The following is a 19066-nucleotide window of genomic DNA, read 5'->3' as shown; positions in this document are numbered from 1 at the left end:
GGTTGGCAGCACAACTCTTTACTCAGTAGGCAATCAAAGCTCTCCTCTTGGAGTGCTGTTGTTGTTATTGTGTGCTGTCGAGTTTAAGCAGACCCATAGCTGACAATCCAGCGGATTTTCAGAGGCGGTAAATCACAGGAGTAGATGGCACATCCTTCTTCTGCCAGAAGGACTTGTGGGTGTTGTTATGTGCTGTAGGGTCGACTATGACTCCTAGCAACTCCGTAAACAATGGCCTGAACCTTGCCCTCGCCTGAGCCAATCTCACCGTCCCTGATACAACTGATCATATTGCCACAGTCACTGTGTCAATCCATCTCATCCAGGGTCTTCCTCTCCTGCACTGTCCCTCCACCGTCCAAGCATGACATCCCTCTCCAAGACTTGCCCGCTCCTGACATGCCCAAAGTATGTGAGGCAGAGTTACTATTGGGAAGTAATTGACACACCTTTGTTTTGGTAGGTAGAATCACTCTGAGTGGGAGAAGGACCCCCTCCAGCCACCTCATGCAGACACTCAAGAGACCAGGACACATCACGTGTGCATCCCCACTATATTCTCTGCCCATTAAGGTGCAGTGTGAGTCAGTGTTTCACACCCAAATTCTCTTCAGTCGCTTTTCAATCAGAATGTGAGAGACAGCCATAAGTGTGAGATATTGAGATGTGATAGGGGGACGTCATAGACGATTCATATTTTGAAACATAAACGTGGATTGATCACACTCCCGATAACCAGAAACTCCACAAGATGATGCCAAAGTTACAGGGCCAACTTTCCTGGGCAGCAGTGTTGGGACACTCTCTCCTGCTCCAGCCTCTTGCCCTCTGGACAAGAAAAGCCCTACAGAGTATACTACAGGCTACTGCCTCAGTCAGCAATTTATTTATTTATTTTGGCATCCTCGTAACTGAGTTCTGAGAACCAGAGAGATTCCTATTGGAATCTTTGAAGATTCATGTCTGATTCATCTGAACAGCAGGTGGCGCCATTAGCCTGCTTCCTGGCCTGATTCTAGGCTGGGCTCTGACCAGAATGCGAATTCAGGAGGTGGACTATACTGAGAGATTGAGAAAGCGTGATCTGTCCTTGTGAATTCAAGTCACGGGCCGTTACATAGCATAGACCCTGTTTGGTTACTTTTTACTGAATATCAAAATGATAAGTAATTGGAACTTGACACACAACTTCTCTATGGAGCTGGAACTCATAGCTGGCTCTCCAGAGGACTTTCAGAGGTGGCGAAAGCTCTCTTCTAGAAGTAAATGTGGTTATTGTTGTGTCCTCGGTAGGGGTTTCAGAGACAGTAAATCCCACAGGAGGAGATTGCGCACCCATCTTCTGCGGAGCAGCTGGTGGATTTGAACTGCATGGCTTTGGGTTTGCCAACCAGCTCCTTACTACCAGCCCACTGGAGTACTAGAGGGAAGTTAATGGATAGATTTTTCCTGTGGTGGATAGAATCGCCTCTCTCCTTCTGCATGGATAGCCAGAGAGGAGATTGCCCATCTTTCTCCTGTGAAGAAGTTGGTGTATTTGAACCTGAAGCCTTTGGGTTAACAGCACAGCTTCTAGTTTAAACGGTTTCCAAAGAATTGATGTGCTAATTCCAGGCATCATCTCAGCAAATCAAGTATGGACAGACTGTATGCATTATATCTCACACACATCACATTTCTATTAGAATCTTAATTTCTTCTCTCAATTTCATAAGGGCAAAGACTGCATAAGATCATTATTGTAAAAAATAGAAGGATAAAAACAACTATGAGATATAATCTTACCCCTAGTGAGGTTGTGGAAAGACTGAAACCCTTTTTCACTGTTGATGGGAGTGAAAAATGGTGCAACCACTATGGAAAGCAGTATGGCGCTCTCTCAAAAAGTTGGAAATAGAAATATCATTTGACCCAGAAATTCTACTACTGGGAATTTACCCTAAATAAACCAGAATTGCCACCCAAGCAGATATATGCACAGCACGTTTATTGCTGCTTTGTTCACAATAGCAAAGATTTGGAAACAGGCCAAGTGTCCATCAACAAATGAATGGATAGAGAAGCTGTGGTATATTCACACAATGGAGTATTTTGCATCACTGAAAAACAAAGAATTAATGAAATATTATACAAAATGGGTGACCATGAGAACATTATGCCGAGTGAAATATCTCAGTCACAAAAGGACGAATATTGCATAGCGCCACTGTTATAGAACAGGACTGACATGGGGCCTGGGGGAAACAAAGAAAAGAGGGGATAAATAATGTACACAGCATTGAAACAGAGGAGGGAGAGAACTGTATAAAAGGAACATATGATTAGTTATTATTGGCATGACAAGAGTCCAGAATAAAAGTTGCATAGTAAAGGGGGGGGGAGGGTCTATATAGCAATGAAATAACTTTTTTTCCAAAGAAAAAAGTTAACTGGCAGGTAGCGGAGACAGTTCAATGTATAACTATGAATGAAAGGAAATATGAAAAAAATATGTTCAAACCTATTTGTCAAATAAAGTATACATTTTCTCAAAAAAAAAAAAAGAATGAGAAAATAGAAGGATAACTAGTAAAACATGTACGGGGACCCAAGGAGGGAAGGAGTCAAAGCAGAGGGTAAGGACAGGTAGGAGCAAAACCATAAGGTTGCACAGTGTGGTGGGTGGAGGGAGAGGGGAAGGAAATGGAAAGGATCCTAGTGAAAAGACAGGGTCATGATGGAAAAGGTCCAGTGGTGATTAATTTTATAAAACATAATACATGAGAATGATTGTATGAAACACAATATAAACAAAGAATAGAGTGAAACACAAAGTATATGAATTTTTTAAGAAAAATAAATTTTTTTTAAAAAAGTCTTCTCTAAAAGCTCTAGTGTGAGTTTCAGCTGAGTCCTAGTAATAAGAATCTGTGCTGCAATCCCAAAGGCACACAGTTCGGATTCACAAGCTGCTTTTCAGGGAAGGATAGGCAATCTCTTCTTGAGCGATTACTGCCCCTGAAAACCTACTGGAGGGTCCGCTATGGGTCACTTCTGACTCAATGGCACACAACAACAACTTGCTGGAAGAACAACAGTAAAGAGAGTTTAATGAGAAAATATCTTTTTGTTAAAAAAAAAAATTCTTTGTGTATGTGTGTATATATCGTCAAATTGGACCTGACTGGTACAGGAGGAGACTACTCCTTCTCCAGCAGAGCATCTAATGGATTCGAACGGCGTACCTCTGGGATTGCAGTGAAGCTTCTTGCCACTAAGCCACCAGAGCTCTGAGAAAATCTCTTTAAAAACAAATTTTCTCCATAGCCACTGGTGAGAGTCAGTGCCCAGAGCCATCAGGGGCTTTAAGCTCATTGCCCACTGCTGTAGTGTGGACAGCTGAAACCCAGGCCCCGACTCATGCTCTGCTGGAGAAGGAGAGGCAGTCTCCTGTACCAGTCAGATCCAATTTGACGGTACACACACACACACACACACACACTTTTTCTTCTTCTTTTTTAAAAAAAGACTACTTCAGCCGTCGTGGCCCTCTGCCCGGGGCGGGCTGCCCTCGGCCCTCTGCCCAGGGCGAGCCGTCGTGGCCTTCTGCCCGGGGTGGGCTGCACTTGGCCCCCGGCTCGGGGCGAACCGTCGCGGCCCTCAGGAGCAAGAAGGCAAGCAGCTGTAACCCAAGACCACCAGTAAGGTGATAAAGCATCCTCCCTTCCCCCCTTTATATCTATGCCCCTGTTCAGCATGAAGAAGCCAGAGAGTCGGCATCCAATTCCCAAATCAATAAGACAGTTGGTTTAATTACTATTGGAAATGCTTGTCATTCCTCTGTAGCATCTGGTCCCCACTGGACCCTCATCATTTCCTTCACCTGCTCCCCCCACCAAACTGTGCAGCTCTGCAACTGCATCCTGGCCCATCCTCACCCTTCTGCCCCCAACCCTCACCTCCTTGTACCCCCAATATGTTTTTCCCAATTAAAAAAAAAACATTAAAAAACAAATTTTCTTTCCCCTGAATTATACTATGATGCCTGACGAGAGTGTATTTAATTTTTAAATTTTATTATAATGTATCTTGGTTAGTTAGGGATTTGATTATTGTTCTGTAGTGTAGTGAACACAGCCTGTCCCTGGGAAGCATATTTTCTTTTCCAGGGAAGAATCATTTGGATGTTGTTACTCGGGGCCATGTAATCGATTGCCTATGACTCCTGGTGACACTACGGACAGCAGCTCTGAACCTGCCCTCTCCTGAGCCATCCTCACCGTCTCTGATAGACTTTGGCCCTTCTTTACAGTCACTGCGTCGGTGCATCTGGTTCGTGGGTCTTCTCTTTCTGTGACCATCCTTCCCAGCATGAAGTCCTTTTCCAAAGACTAGTCCCTCTTGACAATAAGCCAAACTATGTCAGAGTAAGTTTCACCAACCTTGCTTCTAAGAAGAGTCCTTGTCAATTTTAAGTTACAATTGATAGAAAGGGCATCCATTGCCCCTGAGGCGGGGACTATGGGATTTCAGTCACTGTTCCTAACATTCATTCATAAACACATCTAGCCTTCTGTAAAGATGGTGAGAAATATGCAAAGCAGTAAAGGAGCCTTGTAAGAGGCAAAGACAGCAAGATCCATGGCCATTGGGTTTTGATTAGAGTTTTTCTAGTGGAAGAAGATAAAGTCCACTGTTATGAGGAATCCTAAGAGCCTTTGAAGAGAATTTGCATAAAGGAAAAGTGTGAAGGGGGCTCTGGTGGCCTAGCGGCAAGAGGCTGTGCTGCAATCCTGAAGGCATGTGGTTTGAATCCACCAGATGCTGGAGAAGGAGGGCAATCTTTCTGTGCTTGTCAGATCTGACTCAATGGTACACAACAACAACAAGTTAACTAGACCTCTGAGAATTTGATCTTCTCTGATTCCACATCCTTCAAATAATAAAGATTTAAAGGTATTTAAGGGGAAAATATTAAAAATGTGTCTACAGGTCTTGTTAGACGAATTTATCCTGGCCTGTGTATACACGAGTCTTAGAGCCACTTTAGACATCCTGATAAAGGTCAAAGTTGGGAACCTAATTACTTTACCCCAGAGAACCCAAATATGGAAAAATTTTGGTTAAGAGTAAAATATCAAAGAGAGAGAGCTGTAGTGAACCCTTTGTACCCAGGATATCTCTGAAGTTTTTGAACTTTTCAACTAGACATGCTGACTGATACAGGAGGAGGTTGCCTCTCCTTTTCCAGCAGAGCATCTGGTGGAGTCGAACCGCGTACCTCTGGGATTGCAGTGCAGCTTCTTGCCACTAGGCCACCAGAGCTCCCTGAATCCTCTTCTTATAGCCCATATGCAATTAAGCTGAGAATAAACTATGAAATAAATCTCTTAGACAGGTCAATTAAAAAATAGAGACGCTAGAATATCTGCTTGGGATATGTGTGTCTGTGTGTGTGCATATGTGTCTGTAGGAAAGAGAGAGAGAGAAAGAGAGAGGACACTTTTCTTTTCTGTCCTGTTCACACTTTTTTGCCTTGGAGTTAATCAGGGCAGGCACGTGCTGAAATGTGTGCTCAATTAAGTTAGCTAAAGGCATGTAGACACTGTCAATGCTGGTTGGTTAAGGGATTTTCTCTTATCCAGGATGGAAAGTGGGTCAGGTGGGTGACTAAGTAACTAGCTATGGAGGAGTCTCCTGGTTGTCTTACATTTAGCTTCATGATGGATGTTGGAGAAAGCCTTCGGTTGGCTGGTGAATGTCATTAACAGCAGCAGTAACAAAATGTAGCAATAAGGAGTCCTGGAAGTCTGAGCACATATTTCCTTGCTCAGAAAATTCTTTCAACATGGTTGGTTTGTACAAACTCTAAATGTCACATAGTTTAAAACTCAATTTCTGAGCCAAAAAAGTTTATTTAATATCCATAATAGTGAGAAGAGGAAAAACTCTATTAGAAACAAACTTTTAGAACATCTGATTGAATTTGTTCCTCCTGTTTGTGGTTGGGTAGCGTATTTCGTATCAGTATAAGGATGCTTTACCCAAGAATTTTTTTTTAATTTATTTATTTTTTACCCAAGAATTTAACCTAACTCAAAAAAGCAACTAGACCCTCTTTGCGTTTCAAAATGCTTGGCAGACTCCTATATGCAACAAATATGGACCATAGCCAGCACAGTTGACTGTTGTTTTAGAAGGCATTCTAAAGGCTCCTGTTACTGAGAATGTCCCAGTTGTTAGGCTAACTGTTGAAGGTGGCTCCAGTTCCTGCATTGACCCCGTGTATAACAGAGCAAAGCCCAATCCCGCAGCATCTTCGTAAGCCCTGTTTAAGCAATTGTTGCAGTCACTGGGTTAATCTAATTCATCTTCTTCAGGTCTTCATCTCTTTCACTCACCTACTTTTCTAAACATGATGTTGTTGTCCTCTAGGACGATTCCATCCTAATAACATGTCCAAAGTATGTGAGACAAAGCCTCCCTGTCCTTGCTTCTAAGGAGTACCTTGGCTGCATTATTTCCCAAGCAGATTTGTTTGTTCTTTTGGCAGGCCATGGTATATTTAGTATTTTTTCCCAACATCACAATTCAAAGGCATCAATTCTTCTTAGGTCTTCCTTATTCACTGGTTAATTGTAATAAGCATAAGAAACAATTGAATATACCATGGCTTGAGTCAGGCACATCTAACTGTTTAAACGGACATCCTTACTCTTCAGCCTTCTGAAGAGGTCCTTGACAGCAGAGTTGCCCGAAACACTATGTATGTCCTTTGATTTCTTGAATGTAGTTTGTGGATTCAAGTAAAAGGAAATCTTCCATTTATCATGATGCTGCTTATTGGCCTAGTTTTGAGTATTTTTGTTTTCTTGATGTTGAGGTATAATCCCTATTGAAGGAGATTTAGTCTTTGATCCTCCTCAGTAAGAATTGCATGTCTTCTTCACTTTCAGCAAGTAAAGTTTTGTCACAAAACCATAAAGTTCATAAGAGACAAACTGGGATCAAGCTTAGAAGCGCTAGTCCAAGGTATAAGAGACTGTCAAATACAATGAGAAATACACAATCTGAAGAGGATAAAATTGACGCATGGGACTGTCTAAAGTTTAAATCTCTATGCACATCAAGAACTTTTCCCAACAGGGTGAAAAGAAAACCTACAGACTGGGAACAAACATTTAGTAATACCATCTCCGACAAGAGTCTTATAACAAAAGTTTACAGAATACTCCTTGGCCTCCAGGGGAAAAAAAGACAGATAACCCAATTACAAAATGAGCAAAAGACATGAAAAGAATTTTCACAGAGGAAGATATTTGTACAGCAAACAGACACATGAAGAAATGCTCCAAATCACTGGCAATAAGAAAGATGCAAATCAAAACCACAATGAGATACCATCTCACCCCAGTAACAGTGGCAAAGTTTAAAGGGCAGCAAGTAATAAATGTTGGAGAGGATGTGGCAAGAAAGGAAATCTTATACATTGTTGTTGGGATTGTAAAATGGTACAACTCTTCTGGAAGGCAGTTTGGCACTTCCTCAAAAAGCTGAACATAGAAATTCCATATGACCCATCTAGTCCACTACTTGGAATACATCCTGAGAAAATAAGAACTGAGGCACACATGGAGGTTTGTACACCAATGTTCATAGCAGTATTATTCACCATTGCAAGAACATGGAAACAGCCCCAATGTCCAACCACAAACGAATGGATTGAGAAATTATGGTACATTCACACAATGGAATACTATGCAGCACGCAGGAGCAATGATTTTGTCATTTATTACCTAACTTGGAAGGGACTGGAGGGCATTATGCTGAGTGAACTAACTCAGTCCCACAAGGATAAATATTGTATAAAACCATTATTGTAGAATTAGTATAAGGCTCCAAGAGGGGTGGGAGAGGTTGGAAGCAGAGGGATGTGGATGTGTGTGTGTGTGTGGGGGGGAGGAATTAATCATGGGGTTGCACAATTCGATGGGTGCAGGGTGAGGGAAATTTAAAGAATTTGTTCTTAAAAGTAATGTATTCTGATTTTGTTAATAAACTCGTAGAAAAATTTTTTTAAGGGGGGAAAAGGAAGGTTATGCCATCTGCATATTGCAAGTTGTTGATGAGTTCTCCTTTAATCCCGATACTACATTCTTCCTCAATTATCCAGCTTCTTGGATTATCTGGTCAGTATACAGGTTAAGTAGAAATCAAGAAAGAATACAACTGTGACACTCCTCTTTCCTGATTTTAAACCATCTAGTCTCCCGGTTCTGTTTGAATGACTGCTTATTGTTCTATGCACAAGTTCATTATGAGCAAAATTAAATATTCTGAAACTCCCATTCTTTTCATTACTATCCATAATTTAATACGATTCACACAATGACATTCCTTTGCATAAGCAATAAAACACAAATAAACATATTTCTAGTATTCTCTGCGTTCAGCGAAGATCTATCTAATATCAACAGTGACCTTGTTCCAAGACCTCTTTATCAACCTAGTGTGAGTTTCTTGTTGATGCACGGTTAGGTTTTACTTGTGTTTAATATTAGTGACATTGTTAGATCATTTCTGCATTCTGTCCTGTATATTTTTAAATGCATACAGATACAGGTCTCTCAGTTGGCCAGGTACTATTGCTAAAATTTCTTTAATAGATGAGTGAGCACGTCCATAGCTCCATCTGTTTGTTGACACACCTCCACTGGTATCACATCAATTGCTGGAGGCTTGTTTTCTGCCAACGCCTTCAGTGCAGGCTGGAATTCTTCTTTCAGTACCATTAGTACCTTGCATGGGTATAGATGTTTTCCTCTCACTGACAGCATTTGCTTCAGGATGGGTCTTGAAATGTTCCTTCTTGATGATAAAGCTAACATCTTTCTTCTTCAATTTGTCTTTACTAGTCTAGTAGGCCATAAGACTATGTGATTGAAAATGGCCAATACCAGTCTATTTCAGTTCACTAATGCTTAAAATGAGTCATTACATGTTACATGTCATTACATCAACATCACCCAGTGGTGAGGATTGTTCTCTTGATGTTGATGTAATGACATGTAAAGACACAGCCAATATCTTTGGGACCAGAAGACAGGAGATCAGGAGTCATCTAGCACTGGGAGGAGTCTCCTGTCAAGGATATTTCCAAAGTCCTGAAGAGCAGTGATATCGGTTTTTAGACTAGCGTGTGTCTGATTCAAGCCCCAGCTTGAATATCTGCTACCTAAATACATGAGTTAAATATATACATATATATATACTTATAAAGTTCTCTAAAACAGAGTGAATTGCTCCCATGGAGCAGTTCTTGTGAGAACATCTTCTAGTTCTTTGCAGAGAAGAACAGCAACTTGAATTAACTGTCCTCTGTCATAGATTTCCTGTCATCTGCATGCCGTGGTAATTGTAATCAGGGTGATGTGCTGAACGTAAACCCAGGGTTCCTGTAAACATTTTGTCAGTTTGCACATTTTGCAGACATTGTTTAAACATCAGCTTGTTAACTGGCTTCCTCGGTGAGTGCTGTTCTTGCAGGTTCCAGCTTTTAAATCTTCTTTCATTTGAGCCGATGGCTTTCAATATTTTTTCCTACCATAAATCATGTGATCAGCACAGTATCCCGTGGTGGACATGTAAAAGCTATGGTCAGGGCTGTGGGCCTGGCTGGCCCTTGGGGTGGGTTTCTGGAGGACTGCATTGTGATCAGGGCATCGCACCCTCTTAATTGATGTGGTTGAAATAGGTGAGCACTATGAGAGGAACAGATGAAAAAGACCTTCTTTGAAGCAATCATTTGTCCCAAAGGCATTAAGACAGTGTTGATTGCCTTGGCTGTCCAGTGCTGCTTTATCTGAAAGACCACAGTGAGTGGCTTTACAAGAGATTTCTCTTCTCACAATTTAGGAGGTTCAATTCATTAGTGTCCAGTCAGAACTGACTTGTCCCTGACCGTCCAGTGGGTGTTCAGGGGCTAGCAATCTCACTGGAGGAGATTGTCCATCTTTCTCCCTTGGAGCCAGTGGTAGATTCAAATCACCAGAGAGGCACCATTTTTCAGTTAGCAGTTCAGCTCCCTGTGGGCTACAGATTCAAGGTACTGGTTCTTGGGGGAAGTTGTCTTTCTTGTTGCCTAGGGGGAGGGAAATTCTTAGCTCCTTGGTTTTCTTCACGTAGTATAGTAGCTATATGCACGCCCTCCCCCTTCTGCTTCATGTCTCCTCGCTTAATCTTCTTTTATATATTAAAAGAGATTGATTTAAGACCCTACGTGAATACTTCCTCATTAACATAACAAAGAAAACACATTCCCAAATGGGATTACAGCCACAGGTATAAACCAAAACCAAGCCTCTTGTGGAAGAATGGATTCTGACTTCCTACAGAGAGGAGTAGAACTGCCCTGTAGGGTCTCCAAGGTCGCAAATTCTGTGAAAGTTGACCACCACATCCTTCGCCCATGGAGCCGATGATGATGTGCTTACCCACTGCCTTACTAGGACACTTAACATCGGAATTAGGGTCACATTTTAGGGGAGCACAGTTCAAACCATGTCATATTTTTTCACTGATTTCCTGTGCCACTCCTCTTTGTGTTTTAAACTATGAGCGGGGTTCCTTGCATGGTGCAAAGGTTTGATGCATTTGGCTCCTTGTTGAAAGGTGTGGGATTTGAGCCTCCCCAGAGATAACTCAATCTATGAGCAATATGCTTTTGAAAAATCAGTCATCCAAGGTCTACTCTGACAAATCTAGAACCAACGTGAATAGGTTGACAACCGCTGGTAAAAATTGATAAGCTGTGTGTTGTAATTTTTCGAATTAGAGAAATTTTTTATGAATTTAAAAAAAAAACATAAAAACTGTATTTTCTCAGTGTATGCCAAACAACACATGCATACACATGAGTACAGCTCATCACAAGTTTTAGAAATAATACTTAAATTTACTATGCACAAGGCAGTCTAATATTTTTTTACGCTAAACTAGTCTTTCAGGGGAAAGACTAGTCTTTAGAAGGCTAGTCTTCTCAACTAGTCTTTCATTTCAAATCACTACTCATTGCTGTGTTGTTAGTAGTGGTTGCTGGATACCAGCTAATTGTTTTGGTCTCAGGCTAGATGATATCATGGCTTGAATAGACTATTGGTCGTATAGACAATTTCTCCTTTGAGTCTTTGGCTTTCCTCTCTTTTCTTTTGCTTCAGATGGATAGATACTAATTGTTCTGTCATGCCCTTCAAATCTTGAACCAAAACTGACGTCTTTTTGTAACTAAATAACCAGTTGAATCACTAAATAATGAGCATAAGGTTTTCTCCACTCTCTGGTGTGGTGTATTCCTATAAAACGTTCATAAATCAAAATGGCACAGAAAAAGTATACTGTTTGTTGTTGTTATGTGCTGTCGAGTCACCTGTAATTCATAGTGACCCTGTGTACAACAACCCTAAACCTTGTGCCAATCGTACTGTCTCTGACACACCCCCATTAGCCAGTCACTGATTGAATCAATCCATCTAATTGAGGATCTTCCTCTTCTGCTGTCTCTCCATCCTTCAAGCATGATGTCCTTCTCCAAGGACTTGTCCCTCCTTGAAACATGTCCAAAGTAGATCAAATGAAAGTTTAGAATTCTTGCCTCAAAGAAGCAGCCTGGTTTCACCCTCTTAGGATGAACTTGTTTGTTCTCCTAGCAGTCCATGGTATATTCAGCACTCTTCTCCAGCACCACAGCTCAAAGGCATCAATTCTCCTTCTGTCATCCCTTGTCATTGTCCAGCTTTTGCTGCATAACAACTAAATGCAAGCTTCATTGACTATGCAAAGGCTTTTGACTGTGTGGATCACAAGCTGTGACTGACTCTGAGAAGAATGGGAATCCCAGACATTTGATTGTGCTAATGCAAAACCTATACTTGGACCAAGAGGTAGTCATCAGAACAGATCAGGGAGACACTGGATGGTTCAAAATCAAGAAAGGGGTCTGTCAGGGATGTATTTTGTCTCCATACCTTTTCAATCTGTATGCAGAACAGATCATCTGAGACGCTGGGCTGTATGAGGAGGAATGTGGCATCAGGATTGGTGGAAGAATCATCAACAACCTGTGTTATGCGGTTGCCCAACCCTGCTCGCTGAAACTGAGGAGGACCTGAAGCGCTTGCTGCAGAAGGTCAAGGACTGCAGTCTTCAATATGGATTGAAGCTCAATGTCAAGAAAACAAAGATTCTCACCACTGGGCCAATTGGCAGCATCACTATGGATGGTGAAGAGATTGAGATTGTTGACAGTTTTCGTTTACTTGGTTCCACAGTCAACACTCTTGGTAACAGCAGCCAGGAAATCAGGAGACGGATTGCACTGGGAAAGTCAGCTGTGAGGGACCTCTTAAGAGTACTAAAGAACAACGACGTCAGGCTAGAGACTAAGGTGTGCCTGATCCAGGCTATAGTCTTTGCAATTACGTGCTATGCATCAGAGAGTTGGACAGTGAATAGGGATGATAGAAAGAGAATTGATGCCTTTGAGTTTTTGTTCTGGAGAAGAGTGTTGAATATACCATGGACTGCTAGGAGAACAAACAGGTTTGTCATGGAGAGGGTGAAGCCAGAATGTTTCCTGGAGTCAAGAATTCTGAAACTTTGTTTGACATACTTTGGGCATGTTGCAGGGAGGGACTGGTCCTTGGAGAGGGACATCATGTTTGGCAGAGTGAAGGGACGACACAGAAGAGGAAGACCCTCGATAAGATGGATCAATTCTGTGAGTGGAGTGGTGAGAAAGAATGTGTTTGAGACAGTGAGGTTGGGACAGGATAGAACGGCGTTTAGGGCTCTTATACATAGGGTCGCTATGAGTCGCAAATGACTCGATGGCGTATAACAACAACAACAACATGGTTGGATTAGGCGCACCTTAGTTTCCAGACTGACATCATTGCTCTATAGATGATTAAAAAACATAGATGTTCAACAGTTACTTGAAAGAAAGACGCGAATGTAAGTGAACAGGGAAACTGATTTAATGGAAATGGAACAATCAGAAGGAAGCAATGTGAATGTCCATGCATTGTAAAGAGTATAATCAATTCTCAAGGAGAGCATTCCTGTACTCGTTAGGTCAATCAGCTGTGAGATTAAAAGGGAAGCATTTGCCTAGAGACAAACTAGAAGGCAGGAAGGCATAGAAAAGGAGGAACAGAAATGGGGAACAGAGAGCAGGTGGGAAGAATGCTGTTAACATGTGAGGCTTGTAATTAATGTCACATGCTATGACATGTATGAATTGATGAATGGATCACCAGTTTGCTCTGCAGACTTTCAATCACATTACAGCTACTCGAAAAGGACTCATTGGCGAGTTGGAGCAGACTCATAGCTGACTCTTCAGCGGGTTTTCTGAGGTTGTAAATCACAAAGGAGGAGATTGCTCACGCTTCTTCTGCAGATCAACTAACTAAGGGATTCAAATCTCAAGCCCATGGGATTGCAGTGCAGCTTCTTACAAGCAGGCCACCAGAGTGGACTAACTTCTAAAAAAGGGTCAAACTGCAGCCATTTGAAACTTCCAAGAATGCAGACAGGAAATTGCAGCCACACCCAACTGTAAAAATGCCCTGACACAGAGCAGGAATCCGTATTTATTTGATACCGTGTTTTAAACAAATATCAAATGAGAAAATCCTTGTGGGAGAGGTAGGGTTTCTGATTTTTGTTTTCTTTTCACGGCCACTGTGAGACAATAACTCTATCAAGAGCCACCTCTTAATGAAAGGAAAAGTGGATCTCTTTCAAGCGGTAAGGGTTTGTTTTGCTTTGTTTTGTTTTGCTTTTAAGTGGAGTATATACACGTCTCCGTTCATCTGGGGCTTAAATGAAAATCACCGGGAAAGGAAAATCATAAAATGGGCTTCAGTTCTCAGTTCTAGCTAGCTAATGGAAAAGGGGAGAGGAGGAGGGGAGAGAAAAAAAAAAAAAAGAAAGAAAAGGCAGAAACAGTAGGGCCAGGAGTAGGGGTTGTGGGAACTGAGAGAAGAAAGAGTGCAGGATGGGAAACTCCTGACAGGAAAGTCTCAGAAAGTCGAAAACCAGACCAAGAGCTGTTGCCACAGAGGAGATTCTGATTCTGCTCTGGACAGGGCAGGGCAGAACTGCCCTGGAGAGTTTCCTAGGCTGTAGGTTGTTATGGAAACATATTGCTACATCTTTTTCTCATTGTGCAGTTGGTGAGTTTGAACCACCAACCATTTGATTAACAACCAAATTCTTTAACCACTGCACTACCAACACTTCATTCAGAAAGTGGAAACAGCTGGAGGCGAACTTGTAATGTTGCCGGTCTCTGTAATCAGCTCTGTTGACTTCTTGTCCCTTAAACTCACAAAACTCACTCATTGCCTTCTAGTCTTAAGGGACCCATAGCTGATCCTCCCTGGTTTCCTAGGGCGTAAACAGAACTGGAGGAGAGTGTCCATCTTTAAAAACATTCTTCACGTATTAGTTCCTTCAGTTAAATTGAATAAAGTTGGCAAATTCTAAATGACATTTATGAAACAATCTTAGTGTGTAATATGTTGGTCAGCTAAAGAAAAGGTCATTGGTTAGAATCTACTAGCCACTCCTTAACAGAAAAAGGGACAATCTCTTCCTATGAGGGTGTATAAACTTGGAAACCTGTTGGAAAATTGACACAAGATTTGATGGCAGTAGATTTGGATGTTTGTTTGGTTTTGTGTTAAAAAAAAATTTGCAAGAAAATTGAGGACTGTTTAAAAGACATTGTTAGAGAAGCGAGGAGGAGTTAGATCTTAAACCCCAATGGACTAACGAAAACATTTCCCCTTGGCATTTGTTTGCAGACATAAAATCCCAGCCTGCAATGCCTGATCACAGAGTCTCTGAAGGGAGGTTGGAAAGTAAAATATCAGAAACAAAGCAGTCTAGAAGAATTCAGTCTTCTAGGCACATTATTTTGCAAATGGGCATTGTTGAATTGTCGTATTAAATGTTTTGTACTTTGTTTTTTAAGACTAATTCATTATAACTTGTAGCTGTGGTATTTCATAATCTTAGCATTTGAGATGCAAAGTCATGGAGAGAAGGCTTTTGAGAAAAAGTGGGGCTTACACAGACTTTTCAAATGCCTAAATCCCATATTTATTAATTTTTAAATGACATTTCAAACATTTCTTGGATTTAATGTGTGCATTTAATTAATCCTAAATGAATAAGCAGTACATTCATCTTTATTTTCAGGGATTCCTAGGAGCATATACATATATAGGGAAGTACTAATACAAACCATGCAATCATTTTAGAAAAATTTTAAAAGCATCCATCCTTTCTATTTGACCAGAACATATTAAAGTTAGTAAGTTGAGCTTCACGCCCCACATAGTAACAGAAAGTACATGACATTGTTTCTACTGTGATTGGAAAATACTTTTGATTTTTTTTTACCACTTTTGATGCCGTAGTTCCTTTTTCTTTGCCATTTCTTTGACTGGTCTATTAACGGGAGAGCAATAAACAACAGAGACCGCAACCAGCTAATGAAATTTAGCAAAATCGATTATGATAAATTGATGGTAACTGTGTTGTCCTTGGCGCATACACATATCACTGAATTTGAGAACCTCTGTTTTCCCAGAGTCCCAGTAAATACACTTTTAAACGAGCTCGCATGTAAAGTAGTCATATGCTTATAATTACCCAAGCGTTGTAGATGCCCTCCATGAAATGTCACATCTTTATTGCTCCTATTCTAATGCTTACCAAATTGGTAGTAACTTTTTAAATCAAATCTGATCCTAAACAGGAAAGACAATTTCCTTCAGAACTGTGGTTTTCTCTGCAAGATTGATGATGATAAAATCATCCCTAGAAGAATTTAATTATCTTAATTCTTGTTAGGATACACTCATTGAGAATGGTACTTTGCTTGAGTACCCTAATACCTATTAGCAAACTGCAATGTGGTTTTAATCGAAAGTATTTGGACAAACATAAAATCTGTTGCATCATTATAGAAGTGTTGCCACAAACTCACAGTGAAATACAGTTAAAGCTTGTTGCCTCAGACAAACTGAGTCCTTCCTTCTCGTGTGCTTAGAGAATAAATGTGTTATTATATAATATGATATTTAAAATTATTTAATATTAATTGTTATTATTTAATATAATAAATGATGTTTTATTATTTAATAACAAATTTCTAAGAGGATATGAAGAGTAGTTAAGTTAAAATTTTAAATTCCATTTCAGATCAAAACTGTAAAGACTGAGAGCTATTTTGACAGAGAATGCTTTGATATTTAAAAAAATTTAAAATAATTTTAAAAAATTAAAATAATTAGGGAGTAAGTACAATCGCTGAGTGCTTGACTATGAACCAAAAGGTTGGTGTTCCAACCTACCAGTGGCTTTCAGAGGAATATTCTAGAAAACCCTATAGGACAATTCTATACTGTGATGTTGGTTATTGTTAGATGCTCTCAAGTTGCGTCTGACTTATAGCAACCCTGTGAAAAACAGACCTAAACGCTGTCCTATCTGGTGTCACCTCCTCACCTCTGACACACTTGAGCCCATTGCTGCAGTCGTCTTGCCAATCTATCTGGTTAGGGGTCTTCTTTTTCACTGACCTTTTCAAACCTTTCCAAGGAATAGCCTCGTCTAGCTATATGTTCTATTCTGTTATGTTGTTGTTCTTGTTGTTGTTTTTTGTTGTTGTTTTTGAGTAACATCGAATTGGAACTGACCCATAGCTGACCCTCCAGTGAATTTTCAGAGGCATTAAATCCCATGGGAGGAGACTGCCCACCTTTCTCCCACAGAGCAGCTGGTGGATTCAAACCATGTACTTTTGAGTTGCCAGTACAATTCTTTACCAGTCTGTCATAGGGTTTTGCTATTAGTTGGAACTGAGTCCACCACACACAACTACAACAATTCATACTTTGGTGTCTTAAGGAGTTAATTGTTGGAGAGCTAACTGAAGTCTTAGCAGTTGGAACCCCAGCTGTTCCATGGAAGACCGATGAGACCATGTGCTACTCTAAAGATTTACCACTTCAGAAACCCTGTGAGCTGCGTCGAGTCTGTCCTTTAAAACAAAACAAAACAAAACAAAACAAAACAAAAAAAACAAATACCACTTTTTTTAGTCAGGACTGTTTCAAAGCTGACCCTCTGGTGGGTTTTCAGAGACTGTAAATTACACAGGCGGAGATTATCCATCTTTCTACCATGGAGCAACTGGCGGATTTGTACTGATTGCCACTGAATTGGCAGTGAAACACTTTACTGATTAGGCCACTCGGTCCTATGTTGTTGTTAAGCTGTCGTTGAGTACAACTCGTAGTGACCCTGTGAACAACAGATCTGCATCCATTCCTGTCCGTGCCAGCCTCACATTCTCTGCCGCACTTGAAGCCGTTGCTGCAGTCAGTCCACCCGGTCGAGGGTCGTCTTCTCCTTCACTGTCCCTCCACCTTCCCAAGCATGATGTCCCTTTCTAATGAACAGCCTTTCCTAGAAACATGCCCGAAGTCTGTGAGACAAAGCTTTGTGATCTTTATCTCCAAGAAGCATTCTAGCTGCACTTTCCCCAAGATATATCTGTTTGTTCTTTTGTCAGTTCATGACAGCATTCTTCTCCAACACCACAGTTCAAAGGCATCAATTCTTCTCTCATCCGTATTTATCGTCCAGCTCTAAGCAACATAGCAAGTTACTGAAAAGACCATTTCTGTTCTATAGGGTCACTATAAATCAACAGATCCCAATGCAGTGGCTTTAGCATTAATTTATGCATCACAGGAATTTCCATATGCTGCTTTATGCAACTGTCCCAAAACCTGGAGAGAAGTATGTCCCCTTCTATCTGAAGTGAGGAAATGAAAATTAGGGAATTTTGAATTTACACAGCTAGAAAGTGACAGAGTGAATAAGTAACAGATCCAAACACAAAGACTAAATCCCCCCTCTTTCATTTAACACCCACTCTATATGTAAAGTTGTTTATAGTGCCCATCACTCTATGATTTATGTGTACTTTCTAGGTTCTAAGCAGTCCAATCTCCCTTATTTTAGGGATTGGGTCAGATTAGCTATATTTGGCCGGTAGAACTGTAGGCCAATTAACTATACCTGGTTTGCACAGGGAATAAAAAGTATTTGGCCATTAGGAAAAAGAATCATTGATTTGAGAATAAAGTTGCATAATGTGCTTTTCCTTTACAGCTTTCCCTCAAAAATCAAAGCAATGTTTTGAAGTTCTTGGAGGGATCTTCCCCATTTTTACGATGTAGGTTATCAAACTTCAGCGTGCAGCAGAATCCCCTTCAAGCTTGTTAAGGCACTGATTTTTGGGCTCTGCTCTGGGGTTGCTGAAACAACAGACCTGAGGTGAAGCCTCAGATTTTGCTTTTCTAAGAAGTTTCCTGGTGACAAGGGTTCTGCTGATTCAGGGGTTTTACTTCATGAACAAGGAATGCTGGCATGCTACAACCTGGCGGGAGCATCTGTGTCCTATAGCAGATAGATAGATAGATAGATAGATAGATAGATAGATAGATAGATAGATAGATAGATAGATGATAGAAGAGTGACTGAGCTGTCAGTAAGTCTTCATGATTCTCTGAATAATCAGAACTAGAACTCTAATTTCCTGATAACATCAGTGATGTTAGATCACGTTAGATTGTTGTTGTTGTTGTCTTTGAGTTGAGCACAACTCATATGAACAAAAGGCCTGAAGCCCCTCTACAACTATTGACATTTATCAAATTTCATAGAGTTTCCGGAAGCAAGTTGTTCAGGAAGTGGATGCTTCCAAACCTGTCATCGTATGTTATTGGTTGGGTTACCTGCAAAGCATAGCGACCCTATGTATAGCAGCTCTGAACCCTTCCCTGTCCTGAGCCAGTCTCACCAATTAGATTAGACCTGCCAAATATCTGAGTCACACTCCATTCCCCTCAGGGAATTTGGAACCCAAAGAAGTTCTGAATATTGTTTTATCTGGTACAACTCTTCACTCCACTCACTTAACTTGCCTGTAAAGCATTCTGTA

The sequence above is a fragment of the Elephantulus edwardii genome, unplaced genomic scaffold (assembly GCF_000299155.1).
Source record: "Elephantulus edwardii isolate Elephantulus edwardi_28Jun2011 unplaced genomic scaffold, EleEdw1.0 scaffold00282, whole genome shotgun sequence".
Classification (NCBI taxonomy): Eukaryota; Metazoa; Chordata; class Mammalia; order Macroscelidea; family Macroscelididae; genus Elephantulus; species Elephantulus edwardii.
The sequence above is the reverse complement of the archived record's forward strand: the minus strand, read 5'-3'. Positions refer to the sequence as shown.